Below are 9530 nucleotides of genomic sequence, written 5' to 3' on the forward strand. Positions count from 1 at the left end.
AAAGCAATGAGCGAGGAATGAATGGCAAGTAGGTCGTACTAGAATATACTGGATAGTGTGTGTCCAGGTGTTAGACAGATGTGCTGAAGGAGGGATAGAGTGTAGCAGGGTCTTCAGTAACTGAAGATTTCTATATCTAAGCAGGCAACAGAAAAAGGTGCCATGTGGTTGTTGAGCAGGCCAAGTGCAGTTTCATGTGTCTGTTGTGCCGATAGAAGATGAAAAGTATTTCGGAGGACGATTTTTTAAAAATCCAGCTTTATACTACTTCATTGAGGATAAGACCTAGCTGATATTAAAGACCACTTAATTTATACATTGATTTACCAATTTAATCAAATTAGTTTGATCGGTTTTCGAGAAAATCCTATAAATGTGAGAAATCTATTACATATATATATTTCATCTTCTATCAGCACAACAGACACATGAAACTGCACTTGGCCTGCTCAACAACCACATGGCACCTTTTTCTGTTGCCTGCTTAGATATAGAAATCTTCAGTTACTGAAGACCCTGCTACACTCTATCCCTCCTTCAGCACATCTGTCTAACACCTGGACACACACTATCCAGTATATTCTAGTACGACCTACTTGCCATTCATTCCTCGCTCATTGCTTTCGTTAATATGTAGTCCAGTCTTCTTTGCCTTTAAATCCAAGAGTTTCTATGGCTGTTGTTATGCTCTGCAGGAATCTCCCCATGATGACTATATCATTTGTAAGGGCTAGAATCTGGGTCATCCTTGTAAACACTGTAACTTCTTGATTTATTCCTATTCTATTAACTATTGCTTCTAGAGTGATGTTAAACAGTAGAGGAGCTATTGGACCCCCACCTCTTAGGCCATTTTCCACACTAAATCGTTTCAATAACCCACAACACTTAACTTGGCAGATAGTACGTTGTATTAATTGAGTCTCTACAACTACATAGGCTGCCCAAAAATCAATAAACAACATCCACCTAGTCTGCTGATATTCTTTCATCTCCTCACTGGTCTCCTTTCAACTGAAGATTTGATCAATGGTTGACCTATTGGGCTGAAAACCACTTTGATAGTCACCCAGTTTCTGTTCTACATAAACACACACTTTTAGGATTTTCTCGAAAATGGCTCAAACTATTTTGATTAAATTTGGTAAATCAATGCACAATTAAGTGGTCTTTAATATCAGCTTATCCTCATTGAAGTAGTCTAACAGGGCTTAAATAACAAAAATTTAAAATATCTTCCTTTAAAGTACCTTAAACTTCTTAACAGAATATTCTTATATGACCTTTCCTGGCATATACCTAAGAATGTTGGATCTCAAGATAAACAGATGAAGTAACCCTTTAATGTTTTAAGAGGAAAACACTCTAGGAAATCAATGGATCAACTTTGGTTGGTCAAATGCAGACAGGGAGAACAAAATGATAATCAAAATCTCTCTTTTAAGAAGATCTCTCATCAAGCAATGGAGGTCGCATTGAGGTGGGTACATCATCAAAATGGACCAGATTTCTAGACCCCTAGATAAATTCTAGGGACCCTCTAGATAAAATGTTTAGAAAGTAATAAATGTAACACTTAGAAGAGGAAGACCAAAGTAGCATACTTAGAAGGTGTCGATTATGTGCCTGGCCCAAAATGTATAATTAAAGATGGCACCAAAGGAGATAGCAGTGAGCACATTCGTTGGCAGAGACCAAGAACCATACAAGAGAGTTGTAGAGCACTAAAAGTAAGTAATTTTAAAATTAATTTTGATTTTATTTTATCTATTTATTTACAAAATGAAAAGTTAAGAATTAGCCCATCTGGACTATATTTCGGTTGTTGTAGGTTATAAATTTATAACCTACTATTCAAATATTATTCCTTTATTTAGATCAGAGGCCAGTTACTGTCATTCGCTAGTATCACTGAAGAATAAACAAAATAAACCAACCACCACGGACTCTTTTCAGTTGAGATTGGGGTCCAAATTCACATAAATACGAAACACTTTATGGTGTCAGATTATAAACAGATCAAGTCATCCAAACAGACTAATATCTAAGCACCAAACAATGTTACACTTCTATTCCTAAAACTTTTAACCTTTGTTCATTACTCTCAATGCTCTGTGGATGGAACAGTAACTGATGAATTATGAAATATCTATTTACCAGGATCCAGATACTTTCACTGAATGAGAGTGGCAAGTAACAAAGTAGAAAACAAAAGTAAATAAGGGAAGCTGACTTCCCTAGTTCAAAAATTGCGAGCTAGTGTATATAACAATGTAAATGTGGACAAACCCAAGTTAATGAGACTGATTCTCATTTACCATCATGAATCCTTCTCCACTTAATTTATTTATCAAACAATTGTTCATCATCTCACAACTCTTAACTACAATAAATAAAAATCAATATTTTCCTAACTTTAGGATGAACCATGGAATAAAAATTTATTAGATAACCATACAAACATGGCACTCCAAATAGTGTGGACATCTTCTTACTTATAAGCAAGATTTAACAAACGTGAAAAATTACCTACACTATTATTGTTACTACTTTGATTGAGCCAAAGCTGTTCTGTATCTTCCTGAAGATGTTAATTCAAAAATGATGACCAAACATCACAATCATGATCAACTATTTTTTCACAATGTATAAGCGAGTACACCCACCATGCGAAGACACAATTGTGAACTCGTAACTTGAATTTCATAATTGTTTTAATTAATTTAGATTACTGTTTCTAAGTTTCAAGTTTTAATTAATTTAGAAACAGTAATTAACAATGAAAGTAACACTCATTGAATTTCAATAATTTAAAAAAACAATAAATACTATTTCACAACTGTCACTCTGGCATGGAGATAGGTGCATAAATATCTATCCACAGATATTTCTTTTGTGAGCCATATATTATCCCTATCATAGATATTACACTGAAATATTCACTATATATAATTCTGTTCAACTCATTAAGGAAACTGATCACAATTTAAAAATCAGTTGCTTAACTCAACTTTGAAGAAATAAAAGAGCTATTTAAATTTATAAAGAAGCTACTTAATCAACACCAAAATCAATTGAAAACAATTTATTTTTTATTGTATAATATATAAACAAAAACCAATAAGATTAAATTTTTTAAGATAATAAATAAGGGATTGTTGTCACCCCTTCACATTGTAGTGATATAAGGACTTTATAATAAAAATACTTACTGAAAAAAAAACATAAAAATCCAATGAGAACATTCACTGGTGGTTGACAAATAGGAAAAAATGAAACTTGCGAGAAAAAAATAATAATTAACTGTTTCCTAGACCCACAACTGTCAACAATATCGAAATCGATCTGTGAGAGTTGCTTATAGCTAAACTTTTATGTAGATCGAGCATAAGAGACAGGAGTTATCAAGATGTAACATAAAACAAAATGTTCCCGTTAAATGGGAAAACGAAAAAAGCCGCAAAAAATTGTTGGTAGAATTATAAAAAAACCAATCATAAGGGAAAAAAGCCTGTATTAGTAAAACCAATAAAGGGTTAGAGTTTCAGTACTTTGGAAGTACTATTACTAAGACCAACAGTTTATGTAGGGATTCAGTCAGAATCACGCTCAACTGCCAGGTTTTCCCGATTTAAGGGTACCTACTTAAAGGTACACCTAGAGGCTTGGTGTGTCCCAGGAGGGTCTCCCCACACCAAGGTCGATCCATGGCTAATGTAACAGAGTCAAGAATTGCCTTTACAGCTGAATTCGGGTCCGGGAGATAAGAAGCATAGTGCCTTACTCACTGAGCTACCCCGTTCTCTTATGGAAGTACTTGAAAGGGCTAAGTCCAGAAAGAAGGCATTCTTCTTTCTTGACTCAGCCCTGTAAAGTAGGGTGAAACTAATAAATCATTTTCTGCTATTTCTCTACCTTTCTTAACCACCATCCGGACCATCTTCCTACAATATATGTAAATATATTTCTAGTTACGAAGTGTAAGAACTCTTTTTTTTCGTCCAACCTTATGCCGTTTTGAATGAAGACGTTGAAATTTCATCTGTAAAACAATGCGAGGTATATTAAATTGATGTGATCTTGTCCAAACACGGCGTTTTGACAAGATTAGCAAACAAGTTGATTGTCTTAAGGTCAATTTGGTAAATTAGAAAGATTCATCATCAAAAATAATCCACCAAAAGATGACTCATTAGATTATTTTGTTTCTTTGACGAGCATATATTTTTTAAATTATAAGAAATAAGAAAAAATAATAGAAACTTTTCTGTAAGAAATTTAATGCACTTAAATTTTTCAATGATGTTTTAACCTGTGACCTACCATTTTCAAGATATAAATAAAAAAACAAAAAATATGACCTTCTACGCACATCCTATCTTGGGGTCTTCACCAATATTTCAGATCTTCAGTATGTTCACCTCCTATCTTTGGGTCTTCACCAATATTCCAGATCTTCAGTATGTTACCTCCTAAATAGTCCAAATTATATAAATGTGTAAAAATAGTTAAGAGCTGATGCCACCAGTTTAGTTGCGAACGAGTACGAAAAAAGAAAGGGACAAATGGACTGTGAAAAGTCAATTACCAGAAATGTCAAGAAAGTATAGAAATGTGTCCTTTCTCATTCAAAAATGGGATCATAGATTTGAATACCATGCCACAAATCAGAAAATTTAACAAACTCGCTTCTTGTGATTCGCCCGATTGTAATTCACGTAAATGTGATTTACCCTCACTTTCACCTCGTAATTCGGACTTTGCAATGCGCAGCTTTCCGCTATCAGGGACGGAAAGGCCTTAAAAGTATTAGTACTTATTGACCCTAATAAAACCAGTATCATATGAATACTTCTCATACATACTGGTTTCGTAAGTATCGGGCGGGAAGTATCTTATGGCAAATATCGATATTATTTTGATCAGTCAAAAAGTATCGATACTCAACAATATCAAAAGTATCTCTTACCAAGGTCCAAAACTGAATTTTGGCTGCCAAGCCGTTTCCGCCTACCTTTTGAGTTTCATGGGCTGGACTATACTATTAATGTGGAAGTTTCTTTTTAAAAAATCCTTTGTCTATAGAGGTTTTTAAAATCACGCTATCATTATCTTTTTGAAGCCGTTATTTTCGTAGATAGGACTATCCATGGAATGTCATAAATCAATAATCACTGAATCAACTGGTACTTGTTTTCTTCTCAATTAGCCGGTTTAAATGCGTCATCCTAATGTTTTGGGCTCATTCAGACAAGCTCTTACTTAGACCTTGAAATGGAATTGTTAGTTATAATGTTAAATTATCCAATAATAATTACTTATTGTCAATCGTTAACAAAATAATTCTCGTAAACGCTCGGTTTTGGTCGCTCTTTTTCGTAACTAACCTGCCTCTCCATGAAAGAGGTAGAGACTGTTATATCTCTTATGAGTGTTTGTGATGCTGAAGTCTTATAACTTCTTCAAAATTTCTTGTTACTAGTGTTCCTTCTAATAATCATATTTGTTAATTAACTATTTCGGGATGTCAACTCTACCTAAACAAATTTTATACCTGGAAAGTTGTTAAGGTAGGCTTTTTAAAATTAAAGGTTTGACTGTGTCCTTTGTTATTGTTCAATACTTTGACTTTTTACTGAAGCAAGGTCAACTATTGGTTGTTATAACTATGAATGATGATATCAAAGAAGAACTAAGGGCAGCTGTCTTAGATGGCGACCTAGAGCAAGTTAAGGCTCTTTTGGCAGCAGGCGCAGACATTAATGCTCGCTTGGGAATTTATGAAGATACTTTGTTACACTTAGCCCACACAGTGGATGTTGTGCAAGAGTTATTGTTCCATGAGCCTAATGTTAATGCGAGGAACAATTATGGATGGGCACCACTTCATTGTGCAGTTGAATTCAGAAAAGGAGTTGCTGTCATGGGAGAGGTCTTACGCCATGAAGTGGATGTAAATGCAAGACCAAATGAAACTGAGACTGTTCTGTTTGTTGCAGTTTTCACTTGTTATAATGACCTAGAAATAGTTAAAAGGCTTCTTGATTGTGGAGCAGACATTAATATCACCTGTCTTGAACATTCATCTGAAGATGACCATTATTGTACTCCTTTAGATATGTGTGTAGTGGAGGGAGATTTACAATGTTCCAAATTGTTTATTAAAATTACCCTTCTTAAAAATTTTAATGAAGATTACAAAAAACTTATCAAATTAGATAACTATGTTGGTTATGAAATTCATCAAGAATTGGCAGGTTATTTAGAAGATTGTGTCAGAGAAATTCTTGACATGAGAACTTATAAAGTCAATGATAAATATTCATTGTATCATTTCGTCAAAAGGAAAAAGGGATGTATAAAACCACTCTATGCAACTGTTGATATTGATGAGGAAGAAATTTTGGCCAATTACCCTATTTATCAGGACATTATATTGCCCAGGATCGAACAATGTCAGGAACGGGCTCATCTCTTTGATCAGATTCCAGGATTACATATATATGCTTTTTCTTCAGTTAACAGCTCAAGTTCTGAAAAACGTGCAGTCATTCTGAATGTTGATTGTAAATATAAAATTGCTGAATATCTGTCCAACAATGACTTATCTAACCTTGTAACAGCATTTGATAAGAATCTCATTTAAACACCTCTGTCCACGAGTGTTCCTCTGTTGATATTTGGCAGAACTGTATTTTCAATACTTATAATTGTACAGTATTATGATTAAGTTAAATGATCAGTATTCGTTTCTAAAGAAGTATTATTTATTATATTAGGTTCGAAGAGAAAAATGTCTTTAAGATGGGGAATGTTTGGTTTAAGAACCATCTATATTTATTTTGTCAAGCAATGTTGAATGTTGTATTCATATCTTAAATAGAAATATATTTTTTTATCTTTTATATTATTTAATTAAGTATTTATTTGGAAAAGACTGTTATTTGGGTGTGATGAAAAGTTTGTGAGAACACCTTAAGGGGTGCCGAGGTTTTATTGAAGTCTAAAAAGTTAATTATATTTGCTTGTACAGAATGTCTGAGTATTTTATTTTTCTGGTCACTCATTATTGTTTTCTTATAGATGTTACTTTTTATGTGGGTAAGTGCTGGGACAACTATTTTCTTCATTTTTATAAAGTTGATGTTGGGTGTGTATATATTATGTACACACACACACATATATACATATTGTATGGCTAATTTCAAAGACATATTTAAAATTTGGAAGATTGTTGATTGACTGTGTGAAATATTTAAAAAGAAGGTCTAGGTGCGGTAAAAAAAAAAGTACTCAAGTAGTAATTAAACTGTTTAATGTGAGCCAATGTTTCGCACCATGTTGCTGGGCTAAAAACAAACAACTATTTTTTTAAATTTTATTTCAATTTTGTATTTTATCCATATATTTATATATAATTACTCCCCTAATTATATATATTATAGTTTGATGCCTGCCTGTATTTAATCTCTTTAATCTTATCTTTTTGCCTTCAAATGTAACTTATCTGCTAACTGCCTTTCTGTCTTCTCATCCCGCCTTCAGCTCATTTTTGTTTACTTCCATTCATTAAGGTAGGTGCCCTATTTTTTTTTTCATTATTTTCCTATTTCTTGACTTGTATTCTTATTTCCCTTATTTGTCCATCTTTCAGGGTGCACTGTATTTTAATATTTCTTTTTACTTGTTATTTTCATTTTCATTAATTGTCCAATACCTTTCTGTAATCGTAATTTTAGTTGTTCATATCTTCTTAACCCTGCAACATTAGCTCTCATTAAAAAGTTTAATTATTTTTTATTTTTTTACTGCACCTGGAACCGTCTTCCTTTTATATTTAAAATTTGTATTCATGAGATTAAGAGGATTTCACTGATAAATTACCCTTATTTTTTTGTAGCTAACTTGAAAATGTTTGGCTTTGAGTTAAGAAACTTATCCTGCAAACGAGCTAAATGTAAGCTCTATTTAAAGAGACTGACTTTTAAGACATGACTTGTTCTAAGCTTTTTTATGCTTTATGGCACTTTCCTTAGTTGAAACCAAAGATCAAATCTTAACTTATTATTAGCAACTTTTATAAATTGAAGTCAAAATTTAACTCTTCAATTTACTGTGAGTGTATTCTGACATGATTAATTTAATTTTTTATTTTCAACTGCTTCTATTCTATTGCATATTTTTAATTATGGAGGATAAACTTGTATCAAGTCAACTACTTTTTATACTACAATTCTGTTTTGTTAGTATGTACATCCAATAATTCTATTGGAATTTGTATTGGTAGTCTGTTGGAAAGGCAGGGTATACTTACATTTAAGCATTTTGATATTCTTCAAAGTTAATTATGTTTCAAAATTGAACCAACCTCACATTAGTTTTGTTTTTTTAAATACATTTTAAAACTTAAAGTTTCTGAAATTTCAACATTATAACTTACTTTTGGTGATTACTATTCTACAACATGGTTTCTGAACTATTTGTCATCAGTGTTAGTTTATCCTTTAGATGTATTACTTGGCTCCGAATAGGAAATGTGCTCATCTTAATGTCTCAGAATTTGTATTGTGTATGTGTATTTATTTTTTTAAACTTACATTATACTGAGATGTAATTTGTACTACTAAATGTGTGGTTTAGGATCATTCCTTTGTGAATGTTGTGTGAATTAATGTGTTATGTGTTTAGCAGTGATAGAACGTAAATTAGAACCTGATTTAGAATTAGTAGTAATGTGGTAGTACTTTTTTTTTAAGTATGTGTCTTGGTCAACTTTGTAGAGAAAGAAGCCCCTTTTGTTTAATATTAGGCCAAGTTTAATTCATGACCCTTTCAAATCTTGAAGTCTAATGTGTGTGCATTTATTTATATGCATTAATTAAATGAGATTAATTTATATTTAAGGAAATAAAAGCTGTGTATTTATTTAAGAAGTACCTGTTACCGAGAGTAAATTTATTTATTTTTTTTAATTAAGTATGGCTTGTGACATTAGTAAATATATATATATTAAGAAATAAGCATTTATTAAAGTTAAGAACATTAGTTATTTATTTATTGTTAAAAGTGAGTGAATTTTATGTGTTAACATAATTATTTTTTACTTTGAATATGTTGAAGAAGAATTTTACTAAATTATTTATTTGATGAATCTTTCTAGAAAATATTGCATTTATTTAGGAAACTAAGAATTATAACAATCCATAGGCACCGTCCTTTGTTAATATATGTATTACTGAAGAGACATAAGTCTATATTTACAGAAATATTAAGATCTGAATTTTTGTTATCAGCCAATTTATAAATATGGTTTGGCTTCATTGTCATATACATATATTTTTTATTATTTGTCTTAAAACACATTATCTTATAGTAGTAATTTGGTGTTTAATAATGTGTGGTTTAACCAGCATCTGTTTGTAACTGTAATCCTAAAAATTGTCATGTTCCAATAAATATCAATATTATTACTTGTTTATAAAATTACTGTGTTTATAGAATTAAGAACTTATGTTTCCTTTATTTTGAAC

The 9530-nt window shown here is 31.8% G+C and overlaps 1 protein-coding gene across 2 annotated transcripts in view; it reads right to left on the bottom strand.

Moving 5' to 3' along the window:
- Positions 1–3354, bottom strand: part of LOC106684890 (armadillo segment polarity protein) — a 40279-nt gene extending 36925 nt beyond the window's left edge. The window contains exon 1 of one of the 2 annotated variants that reach the window (XM_067047959.1): positions 3213–3354. The gene's annotated coding sequence lies outside the window, so the exon portion shown is untranslated. Of the gene's footprint in view, positions 1–1604; positions 1627–3212 lie in introns of those variants that run through there. The other variant, XM_067047961.1, reaches the window with a different exon arrangement.
- Positions 3355–9530: the final 6176 nt, after the last annotated feature.

This window comes from Halyomorpha halys, unplaced genomic scaffold (genome assembly GCF_000696795.3).
Source record: "Halyomorpha halys isolate HHAL.00 unplaced genomic scaffold, Hhal_1.1 Scaffold626.1, whole genome shotgun sequence".
In the NCBI taxonomy this organism is placed as follows: Eukaryota; Metazoa; Arthropoda; class Insecta; order Hemiptera; family Pentatomidae; genus Halyomorpha; species Halyomorpha halys.